Raw genomic sequence first — 11,512 nt, 5'->3', positions numbered from 1 at the left:
GAAGGAAGGAAGGAAGGAAGGAAGGAAGGAAGGAAGGAAGGAAGGAAGGAAGGAAGGAAGGAAGGAAGGAAGGAAGGAAGGAAGGAAGGAAGGAAAACACTCAAGTCTCTGCTGTCCCAATAGTTTGGCAAATCCTACTGGTCCTCATGTTTCAGTCCTGTATAACAACTACCCAACAAAGCTTTAAGAGGTCCTGTTTCACTGCAGCCTTACTTAAGCAGGGGAACTAGCTAAGGAGGGCATGGGCAGCCTCCCACATTCCCGATGCTGCCAGCGTGGGCACTCCTACCTTCCCGGAGCGCGGCCTCCAGCAGCAGTGAGGGCAGGGCAGCAGCCGGGGTTACCTCGCGACACCGCTCCGCTCCACGAGCAGGGCCCACGGGAGCAGCCTCTGGAAGCGAAGCGAAGCCAAGCCAAGTTACAGGCCGCGCTCACCGGGACGCTCTGAACCCAGCGCCCTGCTTCCCAAGCCGGCCCGGCCCCAGGCGCTGCCCCGCTCCCCAGCGGCCACGCTCCGTTTGCCGCGGGGACAGTTACAGGAGCGCTGGCCTGAGGTCGCGCCCTGATCCCCGGCGCGGAGCTGGGGAGAGCCCCGCGCAGCCCGCCCGCCGAATGCGACTAAAGAGGTGGGAAAAACGAAACCCCGCTGAGCAGCACGCTGGGGGCTGCGTTACAATCAGCAGCAGCGCATCCCACTGCGGCGCTCACGCGGGGAAGCCGAGGCGCGCAGGGACGGGACGGGACGGGACGGGACGGGACGGGACGGGACGGGACGGGGGCGCCGCTCCCGGGGCGCCGCTCACCTACCTGGGGGCCCGCGGCGCGGAGCTGCCTCCTCCACGTCCGGCGTTCGGGCGGCGCCGGAGGCGGCTGCGCCGCAGCCAATCGCCGCGCGCCCTCCAGCTACACCCTTCGCCGCCCGCCAATGGGAACGGGCCGCGGCCCCCGCGTCACCCCGCACGCCCCCCGCCCCGCCCCCGGCGCGGCGGCCGCCTCTCCCCGCGACGGCGGCGGCCGCCCCGCGGCCTACGGGGCTCCGAGCGCCGCGACCGCCGCGCGGGGCCCTGCAGGGGCCCCCACGGGCACCCCCCGTCCCCCTAAAGCTCCCGGCGCTGGAATAACGTCCCCAGGCAGCCAGTGTTGCTTCCCCGACCCTCGGGAGCTCGCGGCCGCCGCCGGGCTGCAAGTGCAGATCAAGGGATGATTTTGCTTTAGGCTCAAGTTCCCCATTTGTAGAGCAAAGCATTTTCCTAACTCCCTAGCATGCATAAAATCCTATAGGATTTTTCTTTATGCAGTCTTTCAAAATTTCAGTGGTGGGGAAAGTAAACACATAGTCTTAATCTTAGCCTTGCTCTGTGTAAACTAATAAATGGGGTAATTTCCCCTCTTGCAAAAGGGCAAACAAATTAAGATTAACAGAGAGTAAAGGGGCTGATAGCAGCAGTTATTTTCTACTTAAGAACTGGCAAATAGCATCCAAGGCTTGACCTGCGTTAAGTTTTGTTTCTGTATTTATAAATTATGTATGAAAATAAAAGCCCTCACTCATGCCCCTGAACTTCAAACTGACTTTGTAGATGATAACTAAAACTCCGGTTTGGACGGTGATTCAGAAGTCCTGGGGTTGCTAACATTTATTTTGTGCAGAATTAATTTAAACCATGTCAAGGTATGCAGGGGTGCTGTCCTTCCTAAAGGAGGGCTGGCCTATTTACCTGTGAGGTACATAAGCTCTAGGGCTATCAGCCCTGGTAGAGTCTGTGCTATTCATTTCATGTGCTATGCACTTCATCATTCAAAGCAGTTTTACTGAAGTGGGTCAATTGCCGTTCACCCTTTCATCTTCTTAATAAAACTAGAAAGTGCTGGTTAATGCTGTGGGGGTATTACATATACCATAAGCCTATAGCATGTCCTGGAGCTCCCAGGCTCTTGAGTCATTCACTTACTTTCTCTATGCATTAAGGGATTGCATGACATGGGCTCATTTCTCACAGCGCCCCTTCCCTCCCAGCTGTCGTGCCAGCAGCTCTGAGCCAGCGCAGGAGGTGTCTCACGTCAAGCCATGATACAGAGACAACTCATTTGGGCCTCATTTTAAAAAAAAAATAAAAATTTTAATGTTTTAAAATGCTAAAAATAAAACCAAACAAGACAACAAAAGCAAACTTTTCATGTAAGGCTTGCCAGAGTCATGTAGATTCAGATCAACAACAAGAAGAAGGTCAGTGCATGTTGGACACTTGCCACAGTTTTGCTATGGGTCAGTCACTGAAATATTTTCAATACATCCATGTTTTCTGTACATCCATGCTGAGGCAAGAGATTCAAAGTTTCCATGTACAAAAAAATGGCAAGTATTTTTACCAAACTAGTGAATAAAGAACACACAAAAGTGAAACATTTCTTAAGTCCTATTTATCTAACAATTTAAAGGCCTTTTTTAGCTTTTGCATAGAAAGTTTACTTTGTGTAAAATGTTGCTTCTACCTAAAAGGTTGTATCTAGGAGTCCTACATCAACACTGAATGCTATGGACACTACAATGTTGGAGAAAAAATATTCATATGTCCTCCACTGTCCTTTGTTTGGGCCAAGATATAGTCTAGGGTTCCTTACTGGACTGACTTCTACAGATTAGCAAGGTAGGTTGATACCTAATGTGAGAAAACTGCTAGGACATAAATAGGAATGAAGTTCTTGTGGGCTCAGCAGAAGCAAAATCTAGACACTGAGCTGTATTAAAAAAAAAAAAGCTTTTTTTTTTAATGCAAAACTTTTCACTTTCCAAACTATTTCTGCTTGAAATTATCTTTTCTTCTGAGATTCCTTCATGTGTACATAAAATACATTACACTCTTAATTTAAAATCTATATAAAACACCTCAATCTGAAATCAAAGTAGTCTTTGCCTAACCCCAGATTATTGGTTATTTTTTACATTTTGAGTAAGTGATTTTTTCAGGATATTATCCTAGGGAAGTGAAGTTCCAGGCTGAGCCAAAAGAAACAGCAAATCAATAATTCATACTCCTCTACCCACATAGGAATACCTGGGTGGCTCTGGCTGTATCCAGCATCAGAACTTCCAGTGCAAGCAGGAGCAGAGCAAGTAAGGACTTGTACCAGATACTCTGCCAAAATGCTTGTGGGAGAGTAAGATTCTGCTGCGTATTTCTTGTGTCTCTAAATGTATTTTCAGAATTTTGTGGCACCTAACTTTAATCAAAGAATGTAAGTTTATCTTGTCCTTATATCTTGGATACAAGATAAATACCTAAAAGCTACAGGATGAATTACACTGAGAAAGTTCCTCTTGTGGTTCATAGTGAAGAAGGCAGCCTAGGTTATCAGCATTAGACATTGGGACTGTGGAGGTGTAAAGCCAGGGGAGATTAATCCCACCCAGGAATTCCCACCTGGAGGCACCTGCACTGCCTGATGTTCCAGATAGCGAAGGCAGAATTGCTTAAAAAGAGTAAAATAAACCTGGAATTCAGGTTTTATGAAACATGCTAATAGGTAATTGGGGCTCTGCTCTATAATAAATAAATACTTCCTGTTCAGAGCAGGCTGCGATTCCATCTGTCTGACAATCCCTAATTATAAAGTCTAATTCTTACACAGCTGGAACACCTTTTATTCAGCACTGTAGGGGAAATGCTGGCCTCCATTACTGTAACAATATACCCCAAGAGCACCTAGAGAGAGGTGGGCTTTTGAGATTTTACCCTTAAAATATCAAGGATAAATCTTGAACCCATTGAAATCAATGAAAAGCTTACCCAAACTTTAGTAGAGCTGGGATTTCTCCCCAGGTCTGAATGAGCAGGGAAGTAGGCATACTGAAGAGATTTTTGGAGAATATGTGTCTAGTTGTCAAACTCTGCTTCCCATTTGGTTCTGATTTTATGCTGCAGAGATCAAGAAGTTCCAAGAAGCTTTCAGGCTTTCAGTCAGACTGAGGCTATTGAAAAACATGACCTTTTTATTGAAAAGCCACTACCTGCAGTGGCTGTTGACTGCCACTGTGAATACTGACCTCACAGCAGAACACTAGACATTGCTGAACGTTACTGAGTGTTGTATTCTCCACAGTCACGGAGAGAATATATTTAAATGCCTATTGCCCAGTAGGGAATATTGCCATCTGCCAGGGCTTACAGGCTCCCCCAAAGAAAGACCTTATACTTTTTAGGAGTGCCTTAGGCTCAGTGTGTATCTAATCACATTTGTACATACTCACATTCACAGTATGACATATATGTATATGTTCATCTTAAAACTTAGTGCTTTTGCATGCAGATGCATGCTCAGACTGCTACATCATTCTGAAATGCAATTTTAAGGCATTCTCCTAATTCCTAAGATCTCACATATCCATAAAAATGCATGCATATGCCTATGTTTTAATTGCTGTGCAAATAAATCTAAATACAGAAAATTACAGACCATGAAATAAATGCTCATGAATTGTCTTGTGTTGGAAGGCAAGTACTTTTGCAAGGAACAAAACCAGCTCAACTAATGTAATTTGGAATATTTGGAAGCATCTCCATCAAGGCTATTAATTAGACTTGCCCACGCTCACATTAGGGCTTTCAAATCAGTGACAATCTTCTGCTAAGTGTGGATCCATCGTGTGAATATAATCAAACCTGGGCTTTCCTTTGAAAGAAGCAGGCTTTAGTGCTTAAAGAACCCATTAAAGCAATTATGCCATAGCTGCCTTAAAAGTGCAACCTTGCTTCTGAACCTCCTTCAGAAAATAATAGTTGCCCCTGTCTTATCTCCTCCAGTAGCAGCTGGTCTCAGTCAGAAAGTGCTGACCTTCCACAGCAAAGAAAAAAAAAAAAAAAGACAGCTTTTCTCATTTACTTAGCACTTTCCATATTTGCACCCCTAATGTCTTTATTTTTTTGGCACTAGGAGAATGTGTAGTATTCCCATTTTAAAGCTTGAAAAACAAAAATAGTTTGGGTCAAGATTCACATTCACTGTGAAAACAGAAGAACAAGGCTTCTGGACTGATTTTTTTTCCTAAAGTTCTGGAGTCTGTGAGTCTTCAAAATCAAGCATGATTTTGAAAGAAGCTTCAATAAAACTGTAAGAATAGAAAGAAACATATGACATGTATACAAACAGCTGATACAGTCATTTCTGTAATGATGTAATAGAACCAATCTGACTGAAAAAAAAGAAGAAAAAAAAAAAAAAAAAGACTGTTTTTCCAGTGAGGTTACTTCTCATTCTTCAGTACAACTGAGCAGGGAGCTGCCCGGAGAGCTGATGGCCTGCACAAGCATGGGAACAAAGCGGAGAGGGGCTGGGAAGTGGGAAGGAAGTATGCTCGAGCCAGCACTGCTGCTGAAATAAATCCATGTTAGCCTACAGGCTCAATACGCCAGGGTTTAGCATCATCTAAGTGCTTGTTGAAGCATGTTCTGAACCACAGAATATAACCAAATATAACCAAAGTATGGCATCATCTCTCCCTAAACTTGGACCCAAATATGCTTTTTCTGGTAGTCAGGATGACAGTGCAGGAGGGGACCAAATGTCAGGGCATCTGTAGCCCAATACAATTTCTGAGTGTCACAAAAAGGCAATTCTGGAACACCTTGGGGAAAGATTAGATGAAACACTTCTGCGCAGAAGTAGCTACTCTAATTCAATACCAGCAGAAAATATGGTGAATAATCTGCACAAAGTCTAATGAGTATGTGCATTGCTAATTTCTATGGTACATTAAAAAAGAATAAACAAGCACATAAATGAAGATGAGCATATGATACATTATTACACTTCCATTTTTTATGCCTTTAAGAGTAATAACAAGGTTCTGTAAAAGCGTATTGATTTAGTTACACATAAAATAAGACCATTCCACCTGTCAACCTGTGGGTAGGTAAACTGGTATTGACCTCAGATCTGTACAGATAAAAGGGGCAAATCCCTCTAGGCAATAAGTCTATATAAAATAAATTGTTTCTCCTTGATTATGTCATATCATGACAGCTCAGCAAAATGTGAAGTTGTGTCATATATAAAGGTGAAAACTGTGGCCTAGGTTTTTGTGCATTGAACCAAGCTGTTAAGTTATCTTATGTCAGAAAACAGAGATCTGGATCTAATTGCAACCAGATATTCTTCTATTCTGATCAAATCCTTCCGTGGGACCATAAAGCAGTTTAAATTGAAGATTACCCAATGAGATTACCTGTTTCCTGTGATTAAGATTGCCATCATCTTTTCCAGGGAAAAACCCACTGCTTTGATATTTCTTCTCAGTTTTGGAGTTGAATCTCTCCTGGAAACTGATGAGTCCAGAAACACATGGACCTGTCAAAGAAAAAATCTTCTTAATAGTTAGTGGCTTTTTAAAGTGGTTGTTTATGGATGTCTTTGATTGTTTTCTATTGGTTTAAAGTGGCCCCAACAATGACTCCCTAAATTGAACATGTAGTTTATTTACACAAAAAAGCATAGCAAGCAGAGACAAGTTACAAATACTTGTCTAATACTCATATCTACTTATATTTGTTCTCTTTTTACATTATACTAACCTCTATGTAGGCAGTTACTTACATCTTGGAGACACAACCTCTTATTCTGTGCTCTCTTTCTTCTGTCAAAATGTCATCTCCTGCATATGCAGCATGACACAATAGAAAGAGGTAGATCTTGATCACTGTCCTTTTGATCCTCAGTTCTGGGACCATGAAGGAGGGGAGCAAGCCAAAACTCGTTACACAGGATGTAGGTATGTTAACTGTCATTTCACAATTAATGATTCTACTATTAATGCTTCTTTAAGGAATGACAGATTTGTTCTGGTGATTATTTCTCTCTGCTCTCCTTGTTTCTTCTGAGGTCCCTAAGAGCTCTGGTAACCCTGTACAGTCCATGAGAATCAAACTACTAACTACATGATGGTTCTAAAACTAATGAAGTGTCATGCTCATCCCCACATCCCCCTCCTGTTTATGAGAGGAATCAAATGAAAAGGACTGCAGGGAGTTTTAACCCATCATGCACAGTATATAGTCACAGTACCTTCCCCAGAAGTACCTTCATGGTAGGATTTTGGAGGCAACATTGCTTTGCAGCATCTCTTTTGCTGGAAGCAGGGAGAGATGAGTGTCCGATATAAGAAATAAAATTTTGCTCAAGTATAAATACTTTCAACTTTTAAAATACTTTCAACTCAGTGTTAACATTTTAACTTTTAAAATGTTAACAGTGGGTGAAATTATTTTTGATAATAGCATTGTCATTCTCTTGTTTTACCAAATCCCCCTGGCAATGCTCAGTGGGATTGTTCTTTCTCTTCCTTATCCCTTACTTGTCAGCATAAGCATAGAGACTGTGCTCATAGAGATCATGAAGAGTTTTGTAAAAGCCCAAGATCATCATAATCAGGTCTACTTTCTTTTGAAAAGTTCTTTCTTAGTCTCATTCACATGATAACAATAAAAAAGAAAGACTAAACTAGACTATGTCTTACTTCTCATCAGCAAACTTTGGTGTTTATCCAAGTCTGATCTGATTCCTTGTTTGCTCATCTCAGTTTAAGACAACAATCGCTGGAAAATTTTTAGCACATCTACATGGACTGTGTTTTATAACTCATCCTTTCCATTGTCCTTTCTCTCTGCCCAGATTGATCTCCAACTCTCCTTGCTGGTTTGGGCAATAATTTCTTTTTATTAAAGCTGTATTGTCTCAAGCTTGGTGTTTCCACCCTACGACAGCCAAAATGCAAGGTACACTTTAAATCAATGCACACATGCACACACAGAGGCTCCTCTCAGGTATGTTGCTTAGGCAGCAGGCTTGGTTTTCCAATGAATCACTCTTCCATTGTTCCCTAAAGACTCTTAGTGTTTTCTCTGTAGAGATCCAATCCCTGTAGTTTTATTTCTTGCCTGCTCTGCCAAACAGTCTGCTTTTATTTATCAGAGCATATATTTTCATGCTGAGGTAGATGCAGTCAAAAATAAATATATAAATCTTACTAATTTCTTCTTTTTTCACAGTGTGAACTTTTCCACTTCCAGCTTGTTAGTTGATGAAGTCTAGACTGAAAAGGTTCTTTTTTAAGTTGCTCTTTTCCAAAATATAAGTATTATGATTATGGCCTCTGGTACATTAGGGTAAGGACAGGAATAGTCTTGTAAATGGGACAATGCTAGCTTTGCCTTCCCATCCATGTAGCTAGAGAGATTCCTGTTGCTTCTTTGCTTAGAAAAGTGGAATGCAGATGAAATGCAGCTCTCAACAGAGGAAATATGAGGACCATGCACAAGATCTAGGCTAGAATCCTAATGCTGCGTAGATTTTCCAATGTTTTCATCTCCCTGTTTTGTTGGAGCAAATTTTATGATGTGGCTGTTTTTTCTTGCAGTAAATGCCTCTCCTGTGCTACCTTTTATGTCCTACCTCATAAAATATATTATCACTAGTTAAAACACATTTTATATTTCTGTGTGATTTACAATATTTGGAATCAATGCTATAGGGAAAATCATAAATTCAGCAGTATATAGAGTGTGAATACATTTATATGCATATTCACACATCCACACTCTCTGTTTATGCATTTTCTTGATGAATGCATTTAAAGTGCATCCAGCAGAAACATTTGGAGAATAAAAATTTACTGAAAACTACTGTGCTACATAAATTGCTCAGTAACAGTGCAAAGATTAAAGGCTTAATATTATGTTTATGAAGCCAAATTTTCGTGTCTCTGCCATGTGTATCACATATCATAAGATAATGAGTAGTTCCATAGCAACAAAAGTCCACCACTAAACCATTACCCTGATTTCAATTCTTGGACAGAAGAAACACACAAAACAGAATACCAGTCCTATCCTTCAGATAATAAGAAGACTAAAATGGGCTAGTTCAAATTATTTTTTAATCAGAAAAATAAAATACCATTTTTCATTGAAAAGAAGGACATTAAAATGAATAATGTGTCCTTGGATTCACAATTTAAATGTCATTAGCCATTATAAAGTCTTCCAGCCAACTCCTCATTTTTTTTAGTGAAGGGAATAGCTTCAATATTGAAGTAGAACTCAAATTACTAATGGCTCTACTTGTAAATGGTCAAATACAAAAAAGGGTCAAGCTAAGAGGGACATCAAGATAGAGAATATCAACATGTAACTGCAGTAAAAGTAGTGTTTTTACTAACAAAATAGATGTCAATAAACAATCAAATTAGAGCACACGATGAAACTCTATTTGTTACAAACTGAAAAAAAAAAGATTTCATTTCAAGTATTTATAGAAACATTTTCTTTCTCTAAAATATTAGGAACCTCATCACATTTCAAAAAAAAAAAAAAAAATCCCTATCCCTTTCAATAAGAATATAGTGCTTTGGGTTTTTTTTCTGATGTTAGGTTCAATAGTTTGCATATTAGTTTCCATATGCATAAAAAACAACTACATGTTTTTCTCATAGCATTGCCTGTTAGAGTCTTCAAGAGGTAGGTAACTGAAAGCAAAGATGTATAATAGCTACAGACATATATATATATATAGTTAAACACACTACATGTAGGATGGCATTTGGCCACCTCCTATTTACTGTTTTACCTAAAATATCCATATATGTATTTTATTTAGTTTTTCCTCTAGATTCAATGCTTGAAAATTCAAGTACAGTCATACTACACTCTCAAGATCCAGTTCCCAGTTGTAATTACGTCTTTTTAGCTGCATTTCAATACCGTGGGTTTCTAAAACCCTTCAAACCATAAATGACCCCTTTGAGAATAATTTTTGGGTGAGGAATTTCTTTTCTTGGTACAGAACTGAGACAGGGTTCTGAAGCATCCTGCTTCACAAAACCCTTGCACAGAAGACAAAGAGGATACAGTACATGGCAAAGGAGCTGTCACAAGAATAATCAAAGTTTAGTGATCTAGGGCTACTCTGAAATTTCTAGCCCTGATGGGGAATAGTATTTTAATTAACAGCATCCTTAAAGATTCATGAAAAAAAAATTCAGAGTTCAGAGTCACTAAAGCTTCTGTGACTTTTTATTCACAAATGTGACCATTTTCTTGTGCCTGTGAGAGGATGAAAACATGACAGCTACGCACTGGAGTTTTTCATAGCTTTTAGATTTCTTCCAGAGCAGAATAAAATACAGCATTTTGGTCTAAATACAATTGAACATAGGAAAGCTTCAGAATAGTGATTTGACAAGACACAAAACTTCAGAGAAAAATTTTTATACTCATACATACATATACAGAGGGATTGTCTTATGAATTGAATTAAAATACGGCCATACCATTCTCAGTGAGCCCAATCCCATCTGATCTCAGAAGCTAAGCAGAGCTGGGTTCAGTTAGTCCCTTCATGGGAGACTGTCTGGAAATGCCACATGCTGTATGTTTTTGGGAGGCAGTGAGGAGGATGGGGCCAGCCTCTTTTGAGTTGTAGCCACTACTAGAACTAGAGGAAAGAGCCACAAACTGAACCACCAAAAGTTCCACAGGAAGTTAAGGAAAAATTTCTTGACAGTGAGGGTGACAGAGGCCTGGAACAGGCTGCCCAGAGAGGTTGTGGAGTCTCCTTCTCTGGAGATCTTCAAACCCAGCTTGGATGCAGCCCTGTGCCACGTGCTCTAGGTGATCCTGCATGTGCAGTGCGGTTGGACTAGATGATTTCTAGAGGTCTCTTCCAACCTTAAAGGATTCTATGATTCTATGAAAGTAATACAAAATTGTCAATTTTGCTTTCCTTGAAAAAAAGAATGTTGTAATTGGTACAAACATGTTATATGTGATAACAGATAGTTAAAGTGTTTTTACTGAGAATCACAGGAGTAACTTTTTTGGTGCAATAACAGTATAGAAATTTTTAAAAACCCATTAAATTAGAAGTGACAAAAGAGAAAGATTTTTTAGAATGTTTCAGTTAGCTAAAGGATTTAAATATTCAGCTCAATCAGTTCAAACTGAAGAATTTATTTACCTAAAATGAAAGTTTATTTTGAAATGTTACTAGGAGTTCAAAATAAACTGAATTGAATTAAAAATAAACTTTACAAAATAGTTAAATATTAAAACATTTGGGATGTCCATGGAGAAGCCCAGTTAAGATAATGTGAACTCAAGAAATATTCAGAGCTTATTTGTATCAAAAATAAGATTCAAGAATAGAGGGAGAAATGGATTTTTTGAGTAGTCTAGGTCTAGTTCTTATATATAAGAAGGTCTCTGTCTTATGGAGGTCTCTCCCTAACCTGCAACTGCTTTTTCTGTCAATGTGACACTTTTGCTATGCTACTCCTTCCCAATGAGAAGCTGAGGGATTTGAGTCACAGCAAGTGCCAAACAGCTGAGGCAGTGTGAAGGATTCCCAATCTCAATTAACACTGTGTTATGCCAATTCCAGTACTAAGAAAATGAAATTATAAGTAAATAGATAAATAAACAAATAAATAAACTAATTAATTAATTAATTAAAATGAGAAAGA

General features: G+C 40.2%; 1 protein-coding gene across 1 annotated transcript in view; it reads right to left on the bottom strand.

The window, feature by feature from the left end:
• AASS (aminoadipate-semialdehyde synthase) overlaps positions 1-353 on the bottom strand; it is a 28,788-nt gene extending 28,435 nt beyond the window's left edge. Inside the window, exon 1 of the mRNA XM_026051671.1 lies at positions 290-353. The gene's annotated coding sequence lies outside the window, so the exon portion shown is untranslated. The remainder of the gene's footprint in view (positions 1-289) is intronic.
• Between the last annotated feature and the right edge of the window lie 11,159 nt (positions 354-11,512).

The sequence above is a fragment of the Nothoprocta perdicaria genome, unplaced genomic scaffold (assembly GCF_003342845.1).
Source record: "Nothoprocta perdicaria isolate Ctin4 unplaced genomic scaffold, notPer1 scaffold_79, whole genome shotgun sequence".
NCBI lineage: Eukaryota > Metazoa > Chordata > Aves > Tinamiformes > Tinamidae > Nothoprocta > Nothoprocta perdicaria.
This window is presented reverse-complemented; position numbering and strand designations above follow the sequence as displayed.